General features: G+C 43.9%; 1 long non-coding RNA gene across 2 annotated transcripts in view; it reads right to left on the bottom strand.

Moving 5' to 3' along the window:
• The window catches only part of LOC130709187 (uncharacterized), a 22811-nt gene extending 5387 nt beyond the window's left edge, over nucleotides 1-17424 (bottom strand). Inside the window, exons 1-5 of one of the 2 annotated variants that reach the window (XR_009009675.1) lie at nucleotides 17296-17424; nucleotides 16977-17056; nucleotides 9886-9958; nucleotides 3179-3316; nucleotides 30-278 (exon numbers count right to left, since the gene is read on the bottom strand). This is a non-coding gene — a long non-coding RNA (uncharacterized LOC130709187). The remainder of the gene's footprint in view (nucleotides 1-29; nucleotides 279-3178; nucleotides 3317-9885; nucleotides 9959-16976; nucleotides 17057-17295) is intronic. The other variant, XR_009009676.1, reaches the window with a different exon arrangement.

The raw sequence follows: 17424 nt of genomic DNA, 5'->3' as shown, positions 1-17424 counted from the left end.
CAAAAAAATAGAAGAGAAAGAAGCAGTACCTTGTTTGTTTAGGAGGTAGCCATGCTCAGCTTTTTTTCAGGTGATTTCAGGTACCAGCCTGTGATCGTTCCTGAACTTGAGTCGCCTTTGTGAGTTTTCCTGGTGAGTGGAGATGCCGGTGAGATTTGGGAGGCTCTTGAATGCTGGCCGGTGACAGCATGCCTTCCATATTTGATGTCTCTTGGTCATCCTTTCCTTTCTCATTGTTTTCTTGTTATACTTCCTTGTCCTCTTCAACTTTTTTCTTCCTTTAAATGAATATGAAAAGGATATGACTTCACAGAATAAAAGATAAGGTGTTAATTTGTTATTTAGAAATCTGAGAAATGAATGCTCTGATACTGAATTTTTATTTTAAATTTTACCTTTTTTCCCAATCTGAAAAGGAAATATTTTTAAAAAGATTCACTGACACAGGTAGGCTAAAATCAGCTAAGGTATTTCTTCCAGTAAAAAATAAATAAATCAGTCACATAAAGGCTATTAAACTTGAATTTTAAAAATATTTTAAAATATAGGGATCTGGATGGAAACGGGGGGAAGGAGAGCTATCAGGTGAACGAATCTGTCCATAATCTTGCTATTCAGGTAGAAGGACTCATGATGATTTGATGTGTGAGTTTCCAGTTATGTGTGTGTGTGTTTAGAAACTTATTTTTTAATAGAAATTACACTATACATGCTGTTTATGATCTCACCTACTTAATAATATTCTTCTACAAAATCATTTTTAAAGGTTAGCTAGTAAGATCCCACTGGGTATGACTCTTAATTTAGTTTACTAACCCCAGCTGAGGTTGGATTTGACATTAGACGTGGACTCCCTCCATGCCTCAGATTTTTGGCTCACATTGTGCTTCAATGTGGAAGAAAAAAAGGGAAGACTTGCCAGGTTCTTTCTGGGAGGACTTGTATTGCTTCCCACTTTCCCATGAACAGAATTGGACTGTGAGAGGGAAATTTCGAGGAGTGATTGAGATCACACTCCTGAACAGGTGAGCTGGGTTCAAATCCTGATTCTCTCATCACCAGCTGTGTGAGGTTGAGCATGTTACCTAATACCTTTGTGCCTCAGTTTCTTCATCTGTAAGACAGGATGCAATGAATAGTGTCCATCTCACAGGGTTATTGGAGGATTAATAAGCTCTAAGTAGCTAGTACGTGGTAAGTGCTTACTGGTGTTGGCCATTGTTAATACTCTGAACAAATGTAAGAAGCAACTTTTGAGGTCTGCAGAAGGCTAGAAAGACACCAAGTGGGGACAAGCTCCTCCCTAGGAAGGGAAATAGTCTTCTGTGTTAGTGGCGAGCAGTAATTATGATGGAAAAAAACATTTTCCAAAGTCTGGAGCTGACGTGTACTCCTTGTGACATTTTAATCTCTGAGTAATAGATTCCATTGCCTGCAGAGCTGTGATTTTTCAGTTTATTGCTTTTTCCTCTTCTCTCAAACCTGATTCCTCCTCCTCTCGGCTCCAGCCTGTCTCCAGCGACTGTGAACTGTTTCTGGACAGTCCCCATTCTGGAGCCAGGTTCTTTACTCAACTCAGACAAGGAAGCCTAAAGCCCCAGCAAGACACACTGCCTTCCTTGAGGAAGGTAGAGAGGGCCTACTGTGTGCTCCATCCGTCACATCCCCTTTCATGCTCCCAACAACCCTGCAATGCTGATACTGCGATGATCTCCACTTAAGGTGTAGCCAAGGGGCCCGTGCTTGGGCTTTGGAGTCAGCGAGCCCAGGTCTGGTTTTGTGACTCACACATTCACTGTGAACGCGGGGCAGGCTACTTAACTCCTCTGAGGCTTGGTTTCCTAATCTCTAAAATGAAAGGGACAATAATAATGCCAGCCTTAGAGGGTTGTTGGGAAAATAGAATTAAATCGTATGTGTAAAGTATATGGTATAGCCCCTAGAGCATGGGGCATGCTCAGTAAATGCTAATTTCCATTGTCGTTATTGTTTAGAGTTGAAAAAACTGAGTCAAGGTAGTTATGATTATTATTATATTTTGCAAGTGAGAAAACCCCTCTATACACATCTCTGAGTTTAGTCCTTTTCCCACTGTACACAGTGGCTTGCCTCTCCGTGGCCAGGACTACCATTGTCCTGTCTTACTGCTAATAGAAATTTTAGATGGGTGTAAAGACTACATTTCCCAGCACTCCTTGTGGCTGGATGTGGCCATATGACTGTTTGGCTAGTAGAATGTGCCTGGAAGTGATATCTGAAGCTTCCTGGTTAGGTGTTGACAGGAAAGGGATTTGCTTTCCTTTGCATCTTCTTCTCTTGAATTGACTACACGGACTTTTACATAAGAAGAATACAATCCTCTGTGTGTTTAAACCATTGTATTTGGGGTCTTTTTGTTACAGCAGCCAAAGTGACATAGAGAAGGAGCAGTAGTGTCAACAGTAGTAGCGTTGATAGCCAAGAGTCAGAAGATCTGGGTTTCCTGGCCCTGCCCCTCATGTGTCGCATGACCAAAGTATTCGTTTTGCTCCCTCATCTCACAACATTTACTTTGCAAGCAACAGTCCTAGACATTAGCAATACAGAGACAAATAAGACACAGCCCCAGAAATGATCTAATCTACCTGTGGTCTTGGTGATGTTATCCATGTCAATTCTTGAGGAGAATATACTCCCTTATAGAGGATAAGGATTCAGTTTTAGACACAGGCCAGGGCTCAAGTAATTTCTCTGCTGATTCCAAAACTTTTGTGGGTCCCAAATGGACTCCAAGTCTGTTAACATAGTTAGAAAAATCGTTGGTGCCTAGACACTTAACTAGTTGCAAATCTTTGGAAAGATATTGAACTTCAGCTCCAATGGTTCGGTGTCAAATAGAAATAATGGCATTTGGAAGATTAAATGAGAAAACACATGTGAAGCACTTAGCACTATAATCTGACATTTGAGAGATACTCGATAAATGATGATGAAGGTGTTAGGCTTGATTCTCTGCTGCATGTAAGGTGGGCTGTGGAATGAGCTGGCTAAGAAGGCCCTGAAGGATGAGCATCACCTTTACCTCATAGGGGCCTATGAGGCTCAAGCGAGGCTGTGTTGGTTAAAACACTGTTTGAGAGGGTGATGTGGTAGTGGAGTGGTCTTAACGTTCAAATCTGCAACATTCCACCCTACTTACCTCGGTCCCTCAAATTGCTTTCCTTGTCTTTGCCAAGATCCCGTCTGACAACCGCTGCTCCATTTCGATGTTTTATTGTCAATTCTGAGAGTTTATGTTACTGGCTGTTGAGCATCTAGTCTCTGTGTCCATTGGGATCTATCCATATAAAAACACAATTAATCAGATAGAAATCATGAAAAGAAAAAAATTTTAACCTAATCATTAGATTATATGGACTCTACATTTGAATATTCATAACAAGTTACATATATATATATATAAAATCTTGTGTTGAGAGCATCTGGAACTCAAAAATTATATATATAGATAGATCATATATATATTATATATATATATATATATTCCTTAATTCCACAGAGTAATGATTATTATCCTAATTTTATAGGTAAGTATACTATCATTCAGAACAGTCATGTAACTTTCCCAGGTACCTAGAGGCAGGTCTCTAATGAAGCTAATAAAGTTTAAGCTCAGTCCTTTCACTTATACAAGCCTCTTCCAAGTCTCTGTATTGATTTTTATTTATTTATTTATTTATTTTATTTTTGGCTGCATGGGGTCTTTGTTGCTGTGCACTGGCTTTCTCTAGTTGCGGAGAGCAAGGGCTACTCTTAATTGCGGTGCGCGGGCTTCTTATTGCGGTTGCTTCTCGTTGCGGAGCTCGGGCTCTAGGCACGCAGGCTTCAGTACTTGTGGCACGCAGGCTCAGTACTTGTGGCACACGAGCTTAGTTGCTCTGCGGCATGTGGGATCTTCCTGGACCAGGGCTCAAACCCATGTCCCCTGCATTGGCAGGTGGATTCTTAACCACTGTGCCACCAGTGAAGTCCCTCTGTACTGATTTTGAATCTATGCATTTCATATTCTTTTTCTTAAAAGGCTCCCCAACTTGTATACACTTCAGGCCCTACAAAATCTAGATTCTTCCCTGTAGGGTCACACAGATGCTAAAAAATGGAGCTAGAATTTGAGCAGTAATCATTTGGGATTTCAATTGAGTTTAAATTTGCTGTAATAGTTCTTTGTAATTTATTAAAATAGTGCCATTGGCACATATGGTTGTGCCAGTGGACCAATATTGATCCACAAGGTTGGGATTAGAATCTCACCATGATATGCCCAAATGATATGCTGGATAAATTTTATAAGTCCATTTGTTGATATCAGTACTTCCTACTACTGTCCAAGGTACTACACTGTGAAAAGGACCATACCTTGGTTTTACAGAGCATATTCCCTCCGACTTGCTCAGTGATTGCATGCATTTTTCTTATGGGCCAGAATTATCACTTCCATTTTATAATTGCTAATTGAGCCAAGACGTAAACATCTTAACAGGAGAACCAGAATAGAGGATGAGGGGACGGTCATGAGCACATATGAGACACCTCTGGGAATTCCCAGATTTGACTCAGTGACAGGTTGAAGGTGCTGGGCAGCTTGCCTTTAAAATGTCAGTAATTCTTTACCTGACTCCAGTATGCCTGCAACCTGAAAAGTTCTAACTGATCTCATTTCTTCCCTCATGTCTTCCAGCCTCAGACTCCTTCATTCCTCTCCTCTGAACACCCACCATCTTTCAGAACTAGGACTGAGCACGGCAGAGGAATGTGGAAAAAGGAGCTGGTTACTCTCACCCAAGAGTACAGGAATGTGAAGGTGGGGAAAAGACACGTGTAGCCACCTTTTGCCTCCTATTATGACTTGGGTCATTGTTGAGGCTTCAGTCACCTTCAGAGCTTTACTTGGTAGAGAAAGACAAACATACCCTGAAGCTTCTGATTTCCTCTAATTCAGCCCAGGAAAAGTGCTGTCTCCATACCTTCAGTATCAAGGTCTATCCTTGTCTTATCAGAACAGTAAAAATTGACTCACATTCAAAACAAATCTCATGGTCTTAAAGATATGGAGATGTTGTTGTCTTTATCCCTTGAGAGTAAAGATAAGACTGATTCTGATTTTCTAGGAAAGCAGGGTGAAGGTTGGGTAAAGAGATGGGCAGAGAACAAGCCAAAGCATCTGAATCCTATGCCAACTACTCTGAGCTTGGCAAGGGCATGGTAAGAAAGTGCAAAGGCATTCTTGAGGTGATCCACAGGTGGGGTCCCTGTGAGGGCATTCAGAGAAGGCAGTGGCCTCTGCCTAGTCCAGGAGTCCAGGGGCGATCCACCAATGGAGGGAGTCTTGCTTCCTCCCTTGGAGTCTGAGACAGGGATGTTAGGTAATGTGCCAGTTTCCAGAACAGCTTCCAGAGCTTATTTCTGTCTATTTAAGATGGATTTGAAATTCTGAACCATCTCCATTATAGACAGGCCAACAATCTTTATTTTTCCACCTCTTTAACATTAAAAATTTTATCAATTAATAAATACACACAGGGAAAAAACTAAGAAGTTAAGATGAGTTTATGACAAAAAGAAATAGTCTCCTTTTCTACTTCTCCCTAGCCTGGTCCCTTTTTTTCCCCAGAAACCATTTCTCATCTTAAATTTCAAAGTTTTAAATTTTCTGATGGTTGCCTCCACATTGATAAATAATTTGCTATAGTACTGCCCTTTCATGATGTACCAGCTTTACACTTTTTACACTGACTTCCTGTTAAGATATGAGAGTTTTGCTTACTTAATCCCTCCTCTAATCCCTCACCCTTCACATACTTACATCACTATTTTCAGTTCCCAGATTTTGAAATTTAAAACACTGTAATTGAATTTTTATTTATCTTATTACATCTTATCAGTTGAAACCAGCTCTTGCTGAAGAGTCAGGCTTTAGAAAAGCAAGGAATAAGAATTGTTCTGGGAATCCAAAAGGAGCAGGAATTAATGCACTGTGTCTTTAGGGCACTCCCTGATGTGGATTAGTGGAGATTCTTAATTTATCAGGAAGAGAAAGTCTGATTGGCTTACATTGGGCCACACGCTCACCCACTGGCTAGAGAGTGTAGGTCATGTGGATGAACAGTCTCATAAAGCCTGCATGTTGTGGAGGGGAAATGACCCAAAGGGAAATTGAGGTGCTAGTGCTAGCAGAGGGGGTTAAGGATGCTGGGTACTATACTCCGCGATTTGTAAGGCATCATATGTTACATAGTCACCCCTTCCTTCCTTTCACCTCTCTTTCCTTCTTACATCTCTCGTTTGAATTTGTAGTTTTACACTAACAAGATTCATAATACTCCTAGTCTTTTCTGTGTGTGCTTTGTCTTGCTGATTTTAAAAATTGAAAATCATTAAAGAGTCTTTACAGCATTATCTTTCTGGAGAGCAGAGTAGTGTGCTATGATTACATTCATCTTCTTACAGTTTTTAATTATTCCTGGAATTTCTAATTGCCTTAATTTTTTTTTAATTTTATTTATTTATTTATTTATGGCTGTGTTGGGTCTTCATTTCTGTGCGAGGGCTTTCTCTAATTGTGGCAAGTGGGGGCCACTCTTAATCGCGGTGCACGGGCCTCTCACCATCGCGGCCTCTCTTGTTGCGGAGCACAGGCTCCAGACACGCAGGTTCAGTAGTTGTGGCTCACGGGCCCAGTCGCTCCGCGGCATGTGGGATCTTCCCAGACCAGGGCTCTAACCCGTGTCCCCTGCATTGGCAGGCAGACTCTCAACCACTGCGCCACCAGGGAAGCCCCTTGCCTTAATTTTTGTATTCTCTGCCTTTATCATCTGCTTATGCTCCTAGAATGTCTCCAGCATACTGTGTAGTTTATGGAGGTTCTTTTCTCCCCGGAGCCTTCCTCCTGGAACTCTCCATTTACCTCCCTCCTCTAATGTAGACTGATGGTCTTCTGGGACTGATAATTAGCTGTTGTTTTCCTTCCCTTCAGTTCTCCTTTAAATCGGGCGCACCATTCCCTGGATCTTATGACTTCCTCTTTCTTGATTTACTTCCTCGTTTGACTGGAGCACATCTTCTCAAGTAACTCCCAACTGAAGAATGGATAGGAGGTAAACTTTCTGAGCCCTGCATATATAAAGATATCCTGCTGTCATTATTTAACGACATTTTATCTGGGATAGAACTTAAGTCAAAGACCATTTTTCTTCAGTTTTAAAGATATTGTTCCATTTTCTTTCAGCACCCAGTGCTGCTATGCCTGTCGGTTTCTTTCTTTTTCCTTTGTAGATGACCCTTTTCTCTCTCTGAAGCTTTTAGGGTCTTTATTTTTGGTGTTCTGAAATTTCACAGAGATGTGTCTAGGAGGGGTCTTTTTAAATTCTCACCTTTCAGTATGGAAACTCTTGCCCTTCATCTTGGGAAATTAATTTATATTATTTCTTTCTCTCCTATTTCTCTGTTCTCTCTCTCTGGAACTCCTATTGGTCACATGTTGGATTTTCTGCATTGAACCTCCATGGTGCTGATTTTTTTCTCTCAGATTTTAGGGAATTCATACCAAGCGAAAGAGACAGTGGTGTCATGGAGCGTAGCACATATAGAGTTGGATGACTCACTCAACATACCTTCTAGTTCACCTTCCTCTCCTACAGAGACTGGACAACTAAAATGTACCTTTCCCAGAACCCCTTGTGGCTAGATGTCAGGTACGTGGTCTACATTCTTCTAATTGGATGTGCTAGTACAAGCGGAGGTGGAAGTGATCAACGTGAGATTGCAGCAGTGCACGGGTGATGGGATCTTCTGATGAGGAAAGTGGTAGAGGTGTCTAGTTATTCTGAGGTGGTAGTAGCCATGCTTACATCCTCAGGTCTACACTGGCTGATCGGTTTTAAGGAGCAGCAGCAGCTGTTGCCATGTCTCTCTCAAGCAGCTGGTGTGGTCGGGCTCTTTCCTGGCTGTTACATCTAAGTAGGTAACATTCAGACCTGGTTCTCCATCCCTCCCCAAAATTCTGGGAGCCACCCAATATCCTTTAACAAGTCACTTTCTGCTTGAACTCGCCAGAATGGGTTTTGTTGTTTGCATATAGAAAACTTTACATGGAGACATGCTCTAGATTGTATGGTAACAGAGGCAAAGAGGTCTTCTCCTTCCTGAAATGAAAGAAATGATTTCACAGAATGAATGGCAACTGAGCAGAGACTATTAGGGTGAGTAGACGTTTGCTGAATGGGCAATGGTAGAAAGAGATTTCAGATAGAAGCGCAAAAGTGAGTGAGTTCATATACATTCATTCATTCTTTATTTAATATTCATGAATACATACTATGTTCTAGGTACTGTGCTAGTTTCTTTGCATACAACAGCGAGTAAGATAACCATGATTACTGCCCACAGGATGTTTACATATTTCCAAATTGTGCATGTAGATTATGTTACCTTGAAAAAATTTAGATATGGAGGTCACAATAAAAGAATTGTGTGTCCCTGTTCCCATTAAGTACTTGCCTCTTGGGAGGTAAAGAAGAATATACTTTCTTACCTGCATTCCCATAAGTAGTGGTGAGATAGTTGTCAGAATACTGGGCATATTTGGTTTTATCTGGGTGATTGTCCTTTTCTGAAGAAGGATCGTCTTGTCTATCTTCCTTAATCAATGTCTTAAGTGATGTGTGTTGGTGCTGCAGAAAATCAGGGCTAGAGGAAGATAGGCATTGAAGAGAGGGATAAAAACATGCCAGTGCCAAGACCCACTTTTCTATGTCAGGTTTCATAGTGAAAACTATCCAGTTGCAGAGCCGCAGAGCCACTCTAGATGCCCACTCTCATTTCAGTCTCTTGGCTTTGTTTCTTGGACTCCAAATGGCCAAGACCAGTCATGGCATGACAAGCCCCAAGGGACAACACGTGATGACTGGGGCTAATGCTCCTAGATCCAAGGAAATTTGCAGTCAGACACCTCTGTGTGCTGTTGCCTTGGCTTCATGCCTTGGCTGGGTTTTGTTTTTTTTATTATTATTTCTGGCTGCGTTGGGTCTTCGTTGCTGCGCCCGGGCTTTCTCTAGTTGCAGCGAGCGGGGTTTACTCTTTGTTGTGGTGCGCGGGCTTCTCATTGTGGTGGCTTCTCTTGTTGTGGAGCATGGGCTCTAGGCATGCGGGCTTCAGTAGTTGCAGCATGCAGGCTCAGTAGTTGTGGCTCGTGGGGCTCTAGAGCGCAGGCTCAGTAGTTGTGGCGCATGGGCTTAGTTGCTTTGCGGCATGTGGGATCTTCCCAGACCAGGGATCAAACCTGTATCACCTGCATTGGCAGGCAGATTCTTAACCACTGCGCCACCAGGGAAGTCCCTTGGCTGGGTTTTTAATTCATTAATGACTAGAAAGATAATGTCCCTTCCTGATTCACAATGAGTTATTGTCTATAATACCATCCCTACTTTTCTTTGGCTTTCTCCCTTCTGGAAATTGGCAGTTATATGTTCATTAATTAAATCATGAGAACTGGTGGGGATCCAATGGCATTGGCAATCCAAGAGGCAAATTCCAGTTTCCAGTATTCAGTTGCAGAATCAAATTTTTAAAGATTTCATTGCTAGGACATTTTGTGAAGCCAGTTTACCAAACAATAATAGTTAACATTTATAGAATGCTTTTTGAGTGCCAATAGCTGTGATAAGCATTTGTATTCATTTTCACCTTTAATCCTCACAACATCACCATGGCAGAAGTATTCTCATTGTTGCCATTTTAAGATGATAAGGTTGGGGGTGGTTAAGTTTAAACTGAGTCAGTTAATAAGTGCAGAGCCAAGATTAGGACCCAGGGCAGTGAAATCTAAGGCCTGAGCTCTGATCCACTCACCTCTGTTGTCTCCTGTGGAGAGCTGGTGTTTTTATTCTGATAATTTATCTCTATTGGACATCCTTCCTCACCCCTGAAATAGAGTTTGAACAAAATTAAGATTTACTTAAGCCAGAGGTTTGATCACATAAGAATTGACCTTAGTCAGATTAGTTTCATGTATAGGCATAGCTTAAAATGAAGCACTGGAAGGTCTTTCTCTGATGGGCATAAATTGCAAAATTTATGGTTCTAAAATAGTTTGGATTTTAACTCAATAAATCAAAGAAAAGGCAGTGACACATTCTTTAAATTTAAATTGTAAGTATATCCTCTCTAAGGTACCATCATGTTACAGGGTGATAGTTTACAATGTTCGGTGATAACCCATTAGTGTTGCTACTATTTTAACATGTAGATTTATTTCCAAGATGTTTAAATGGCATACTGCAGAAAGTCAGCTGGATTTTGATTCTTAAAAATCTGGAAATGATGGAAATGGTTTTTTGGATTTAAGTGAGAACATCCTCCCTGCTAAAACAGCACTCTGATTAGATTCATTTCTAGAACAGCATTACTGACACATGGAAATGGTATAAATTTGTTGCTAAACCATCTGCAGATGGTAGGGGTTTTTCCCAGTAAACACCAGGGGCTGTGATAGTGCTCTTTAGAACAAATGGGCTCAATTCTGCAGCCTCTTCGTATGTTGCATAGCAATGTCCTGCTCATTGAACTGGTCCCTAGTTCTTGAAAACAAAGGCTATTTAACATTAGTGATGGCATCTTGAAAATTGAGAGCTTGCTTCATGGTAAAAGATGACTGGTTTTCTACCTTGTCCTATTCAGCAAGATAGGGACTGCCATAACTCTATGAAGAAACAAAGTAACAAACTATTGGAATCACAGAATCTTAAGAGTTGAAATGTGCAGTAAGCATCACCCAGGAGAAACCTCTACAATGTCTGAAAGATGCTTATTTCTTCTGCTCTGGCTGAATACTTCCACTGATAAGATACTTACCACCCTGCTGAGATGGCCAACAAGAGTTTATTGAACACCTGTGATGTGACAGGCTCTGTGCTAGGTACTGAGTGTTTGGAGGCAAACAGTATACCCATCCCTGTTCTCCTAGCCCCTGCCCTCATGGAATCAGTGATCTAGTGGGGGAGGAGGCGAGTAAGCAAGCAGTTATGGTACGTGTGGGCTGTTTTAGTCACCTCCTATTCACCCTATTGTTGAAAGAGGGATTCCCAACCTAAGGTTATGGGGATGGCTGAATATGCAACGCTCAGCACTGGACAGCTGAGACTGATAGCAGTTTATCAATCACATATCCTCACAGCCTGGTGGGGGGCAGGGGACACCACACGCCATACAAGGTCACACAAGGATGGCACTCAGGAACCGAGTGAACCATCAGGGGCTGTGAGAGGTAGGCTTGTAGTATCAGGAGGGTGAGGAGGCCCCTGGTTCCTGCAAGAGGATGTGATTGGCTTGTTTGACTAGTTCTGTGACCTGGCAGGAAACTGAAACCCACTGCTCAGGGATTAATGGGAACTGCATCTGGGGGGTTTGATAAGGAGGGCTGTTTGACTAGGGGAGTTATCCATGGGAGTAGAGTGGGGAGGGGAACTTGCCGTTATGCCGTTTGAGGCCCCCCTGATTTCACCAGATGTCAAGGCAGCATGTAATATTGAGTGTCAAATTTAGTTCTTACACCATAGGGGATTCTAAGGAGGGACAATTAAAACATGACTTGGGGATGGGGCCTGGGTAGGGGAGGTCAGGGCAGACAATCCGAAGAAAGAGAACATTTAAACTGAGACCCAAAGAATGAGTTGGAATCAGACATTCCCAAATGTGGGTTCCCTCTACAGAGCAGCAAGGTGAGAGAGAGCCCAGACTGTGCATATGAGGGGGTGGGATGGGGAGAGGGAGACTGAGAGAAGTTAGCTCCCCAGATTCTGCCCCCAGGCATGTGTGGGGGGAGAGCAGTGAGAGAGGGAACAGGAGCGCCATCAGGGCCCAGTAATGTAGAGCCCACCTCTCTGCATCATCAGACAGGTAGCCTCCGTGAACCAGAGGAAGGGTATATAGCAGGCATGGCGCAGACTGGGAGAACTGGAGAACAAAGCCCTCATCCATGTGGGAGGCCCTTTCCATGTGGGAACCTGTGCCCAGAGTTACCAGATACCCTGATTTTTCAAGAGAAGCCATACGTTTGGATTTGTACACAAAGTTTTCAAAATTATAAACATTGGCTCTACTTGAAATTTATAAAAGCACTGTGTGAGCCAAGCAAAACCTATCATTCCACAGGCTTCTGGTTTGTAATCTCTAAGGAAAAGTCTTGAAAGCCATGAGAAAGAGTTGCAAGTTTACCCTAAGAGCAACGGGAGATTTAGGAGCAATGGGGATCTACTGCAGAACTTCAGAATCACACCTGTATTTTAGTAGGTGGGCACCTATTGAAGATCAGGTAGGAAGCTAAGATGGCAGTGTCTCTGTCTGACCTGGGGAAGTGACTATGAAGATGGAGGAGAGTTATTTTCATTCAAGAAACATGTAGGAGGTAGAAGTGATAGGACATGGATGTCTGGGGGAAGGTAGGGGAAAGGAGTCAAGTCTTTGACTTATCACATTATCAGGAAGTTATTAAAAATCTCCGTCTAGCAACCTCTAGATGTTGAAAGCCATCAAGACTCGCCCTGAGCCTTTTCCTCATTATTCCATATGTAGGGGCTGAGGTAGGTAGTAACTAATGGCGTGAAATGTGCAAAATCCTTTCAGCCTAGAACTTTGAAACCAGAACGAATGTGATTTTTTTTTTGACAATAAATTTACTTGCTGAGCTATAGGTCAAGATTTAAGTGAATTTTCATTTTCTGGGTTCTCACAAAGTGATACAGGGGCCAGGCTATCCCCAGAGGCCTGCTGGGTACCATGGGGATTCCAGACCATGATTAGAAACATACAAGGTAGATAGTTCACATGATGGTTAATCAAATTCCTTATCAGATGTTCATATCAAACTGAGTTTCCAACTGAAACTGAACATGACTAATTTAGCCATTTCTCTACATTACAGGGAGATGGGAATTTAGCACAATCCCCTCCTCTTGATAAATGCCCAAAATCTATTATTTAGATTTTGCCCTCAGATACAAATGTATAAGTTGTTTTAGCCTCCCAAGTATAGGCAAGTAAGAGGGCCAGCATCCTGCTTGGATGAAGGAGGGAAGTGCCTTAAATGTACTTTGAGCTGCAAACTCCCAAACTGTGAAGGACAAAAGCCAGTTTAGCAGATACAAACAGCAGGTCCTATGCAAAGAATATTCTTGGAGGTTTTCTAGAAAGCCCAGATCCCAGATATGTATGGAAGAGGAGGAAGGGTGAAGGATAGTCCAGAGCACACAGGAGATCCTTGGCTTGTCCCGGGTCTAACAGGAAAATCAAACACATGTCAACAGAAACTCCTTCATCCTCGGAGTGAAACGGAATAAACCCTGAATGCTGATTATTTTTCATTTTTCTTATTCTATTGTGTTGCTTTTTCTTAACAAAACAAGTTTATTGGAGAAAATTAGAAAATAGTTCATTGCGAAAGATTATGAAAGAAGATACATAGAGAGAAAGAAAAAGAGAGAAGAAAGAAAGGGAGAGAGGGAGCAACGGAGGAAGGAAGGAAGGAAGGAAGAAAGAATAGAGAGATTAGAGAGAGGAGAGCTCTAGTAATTCCACTGCCCAGAGGCAACCACAGTGAACGTTGGAAGTATATCTTTTCAGTGTTTTTTCAGTGGACCCAAGTATTATTAACTTTTTTCCAAGAGTGGAATTCTACTCTTAATAGGTTATAAGAATATCAGTCAACTCACTCAGGTAACTTAATTTCTATCATAAGCTTGCATTTTCTTGGGGGAGCAGGGATGGAAATGTAATCTCGGGTCAAAGTCTCCTCACCTGCTTCAGTGCTCAGTCACCAGTCCACACAGTGTGCTGCCGAGCCCTTTCTTGTTCTAATTGCTAATCTTCCAGACCCCCATCCGTTTAGCTATGTTTGTGCCCCTCTTGGGTCATGCCCAGCTGCAAGAAACTCAGTGAGCTTGTCTGAGGGGCCCTATTGATTGCATATCACTCTCAGACACAGAGGTCAATTCACCAGGGCCCAGGACATGCTCCCTGGTTACCTAAAGCCCTTCCTGCACACACACATCTCTGGGCCATTTCTTCTTGCTCTTTACCACTTGCCCAGGCTGTGCCTGGGAAGAAAATGCAGGCTCCCCTTTCCCAGGGTCTACAAGTGCCTGTGGAGTCATGATTTTCCTGTTTAGTTGACCCCCTCCACCCAGCATCTGAAGAGAATTCAGAAGAAGCTTTCCTCTTCCTCAAGGGACCTTCCAAATCTATTATTCATCCTCTGAATTTTTGTTGTCATTGTTGTTCCTCTTAAGGGCACAGCTTTCAAAAGAAAAAGTCAGGAGAGGGTCCCATTTTCTCTCTTCTGCTGTTCAATTCCCATCACTCAGGCAAAAACTCCAAACAGCCTCATTTGAAGGGTAGAAGGGCCATGAGATGAACTATTAGGAAGGTGGAAGGAATGCCAGATACAGTTTTACAGCGGGGTCACACCACTGTGCTTATAGGACCCTAGGTCCCAGTTCCTCCTAGCAGGCTGGGAGGTAGCAACCTGGAGGACAGCTTTCTAAGAGGAGGCATGGGGGGCCGTCCCCTTGGCTGTTCTTTCTACCCAGGTCCTGTGGTCCATGCTCTTGCCCATCTGGATGCAAACACACAGGGGGCTTCCTGGGTCCTAGTCCTTGCCCCTTGGAACCCAGAACAAAGGTATCCATCCAAGAAGAATCAAGTTTTCTTTTTTTTTTTGGCTGCATTGGGTCTTCACGGGCTTTCTCTAGTTGCGGCGAGCAGGGGCCACTCTTTGTTGCGGTGCGCAGGCTTCTCACTGCGGGGGCTTCTCGTTGCGGAGCACGGGCTCTAGGTGTGTGGGCTTCAGTAGTCGTGGCACGCAGGCTTCAGTAGTTGTGGCTCGCAGGCTCTAGAGCGCAGGCTCAGTAGTTGCGGTGCATGGGCTTAGTTGCTCCACGGCATGTGGGATCTTCCCGGACCAGGGATCGAACCCGTGTCCCCTGCATTGGCAGGTGGACTCTTAACCACTGCACCACCAGAGATGTCCCAAGTTTTCTTATCTCGCCTCTCACCCTCACTGTGGGGATGGAGGTAGGAGGGGAGGCGAGGGGGGGAGGCAAGCCCTTGAAGGGATATAATCTCCTGGAGAGAAATGCACTTTCTAACACTAATGTAAATATGATTCATGCAATTCCCGCAGCCAGGCTCCTTTTATTTCCCTGACTCGGAAACGCAGGCAGGAGGTTCTTACTTATCTTCCATCCCAGAAGGGGACCCCGAGCGGGCTTGGTCCTGTTCCAGTATCTGAAGTAGAAACCACAGCCTTGAGACAGTGCCAAGGCAGCCAATTTAGAAGGTGTTGACGACACTTCCCAGGAACATTTTTCTAGATGTTTAACTTTGACCAAAAGTTTAAGCTTCTAATAAACCCCAGGAACCTCACATTTTCCAGGGAATAGTGCCTGGGCTCTTAAAAACTTCCAAGAAACTCCGATTCTCAGAAGACTGCAGCCTTCGAACTCACCCGCCCATTCAAGAGCTTTCTGGACAAAAACAAAGGCAGTGAAAGCCGTGCTTTCTCATATGCCCTGAGAGTTTACACAACTAAAGTCAGATAAGAAGCCTGGCGCCAATTAGGCCACCGCACTGGCTTTGGGAGGCGAGGCCCCGCCTTGCCAGTCCCGCGCTTGGCCGCTGGGTAGGACAGCGCTGGCAGTGGCAGACAGCAGCAGTGTCTGTCAGCCCAAGTGGCTGGGGTCGGTGCCGGCCGGGCCTGGCTTTCTTTATCCGGAATTTTCTCAGGGTCCTTGCTCAACTTTGTGTCCGATTCAAAGCTACCACAACCTGGCTATTGAAATCTGAACGTATATGCCCGTAGACCCGGCAGTGTTACTGGGAGCCCTGCAGGGTGGGCTTCCATCTCCATCTTACAGACGAGAGAAGTCTCAGAGGAGCTAAGGGATTCACAAGCCAGAGATGAGACTTGAACCTGGGTGCTGACTCCCGCTTGGGAATTCTCAGGACTAGGTGAGAGCAGGAGAAGATCTTGGCCAGGGAGCTGGGGAGGGCCCTGCTGCTCCTGGCACCAATCTCCCCACGTCCTGGGGTGGTCTGGAAAGTGTAAGAGGAGGGGCCGGGCTGAGTGGGAGCAGGGGGGAGGGGGCATTGGGGGTCTTGGGATAGAAGCTTTTTTATCAAGTTGTTCAGAAGTAACTGAATAATTTTACCACTGGTACAGCCAACCTGGTGTGTAATGGCAAATATGAACCCTAGTCACAAACACATGAATTGGAATAACGAGTAGTGGGATAAAAGTGGGAGGAATCAGCTCTCTGGGTGGGAGACCATCACAAGATGGTCCATTAAACCATCGGAAGGAGGGGAAGGGAAGGGCATTTCAGGGAGGCTGGAGGGCCACAAGCAACAGGGTCTGCCAACTGTTTGCTGTGGCCAACTGAGGGGGTGGGGTCCTGAGTGGGGCGCCAGGGAGAACATTTACAAGACCTGAGACTGGAGGGGCGCACAGAGACTTGGCACGTGACGTCTTGACTGGGGAATTTTGGTAAAACATTTTTATGCTTTGGACACTTGTAGACATTTGTGGGTTGTTTCTTATCTCTAAGCACAAATTATTAAACTTTCACACAAAAAAAGTTTTTAACCGAGTATTCTGTAAAAGAGACATCTTCATCCCATCACGATCTCCACTGCATCTTTGGTGACTTGTGTGCCCACCGAGTGGCCCGCTGGCCACTCCTCATTGGCCTTATCCTACTTCTTCATCTCACCACCCAACAATCTTGCTGGAACTGGATCCCCTTTAAAACCCCAGACTGCTTAGGTGAGCACCTGACTCCTGCCCACATAGTCCCAGGCCCCTCCCCAGGGGCTGGGGGCTGCTCTCCTTCCTCAACCATGGGCTGTGGATTTGCTGTGAATAAAGTTATCACACCATGAATTCCTACCTGCTTTCAATACCTCCCATCGCCTGGATTCCCACTGCCTCATTCCATCTGATGAATTGGATCCCCTTATACACCAACTCCTGCAGAAAGCACACCAGAGGTCAAGATGGGTAACTGTAAAATGTGCTTCCTGCCATTCCTCTCAGGGGCCAGGCTGCAGCCAGGCACATTTCTTCAGTCCTCCACCCCTGTCCCATCAACTCCAAATATCCCACGTGTCCTACTCTTCTCCCCTCTTGTTAACGAAGACACACCATGCATTGTGTAAGGGTTTCATGAAGTTACAAAACGAGGACAAGCTGAATGGAATCACGCTTACCTGAACAAAATGTCCAACTCTCAGTGCAAATATTTAGATGGGTTCCATCTTTGTGAATTTGAGTGCTCTTGAAGGAGAAGGTCCACAGTGCCCCAGACAGTTTAAGAGGCAAGTAGAGACATGTCTTCA

This window comes from Balaenoptera acutorostrata, chromosome 11 (genome assembly GCF_949987535.1).
Source record: "Balaenoptera acutorostrata chromosome 11, mBalAcu1.1, whole genome shotgun sequence".
Classification (NCBI taxonomy): Eukaryota; Metazoa; Chordata; class Mammalia; order Artiodactyla; family Balaenopteridae; genus Balaenoptera; species Balaenoptera acutorostrata.
The sequence above is the reverse complement of the archived record's forward strand: the minus strand, read 5'-3'. Positions and strand labels throughout refer to the sequence as shown.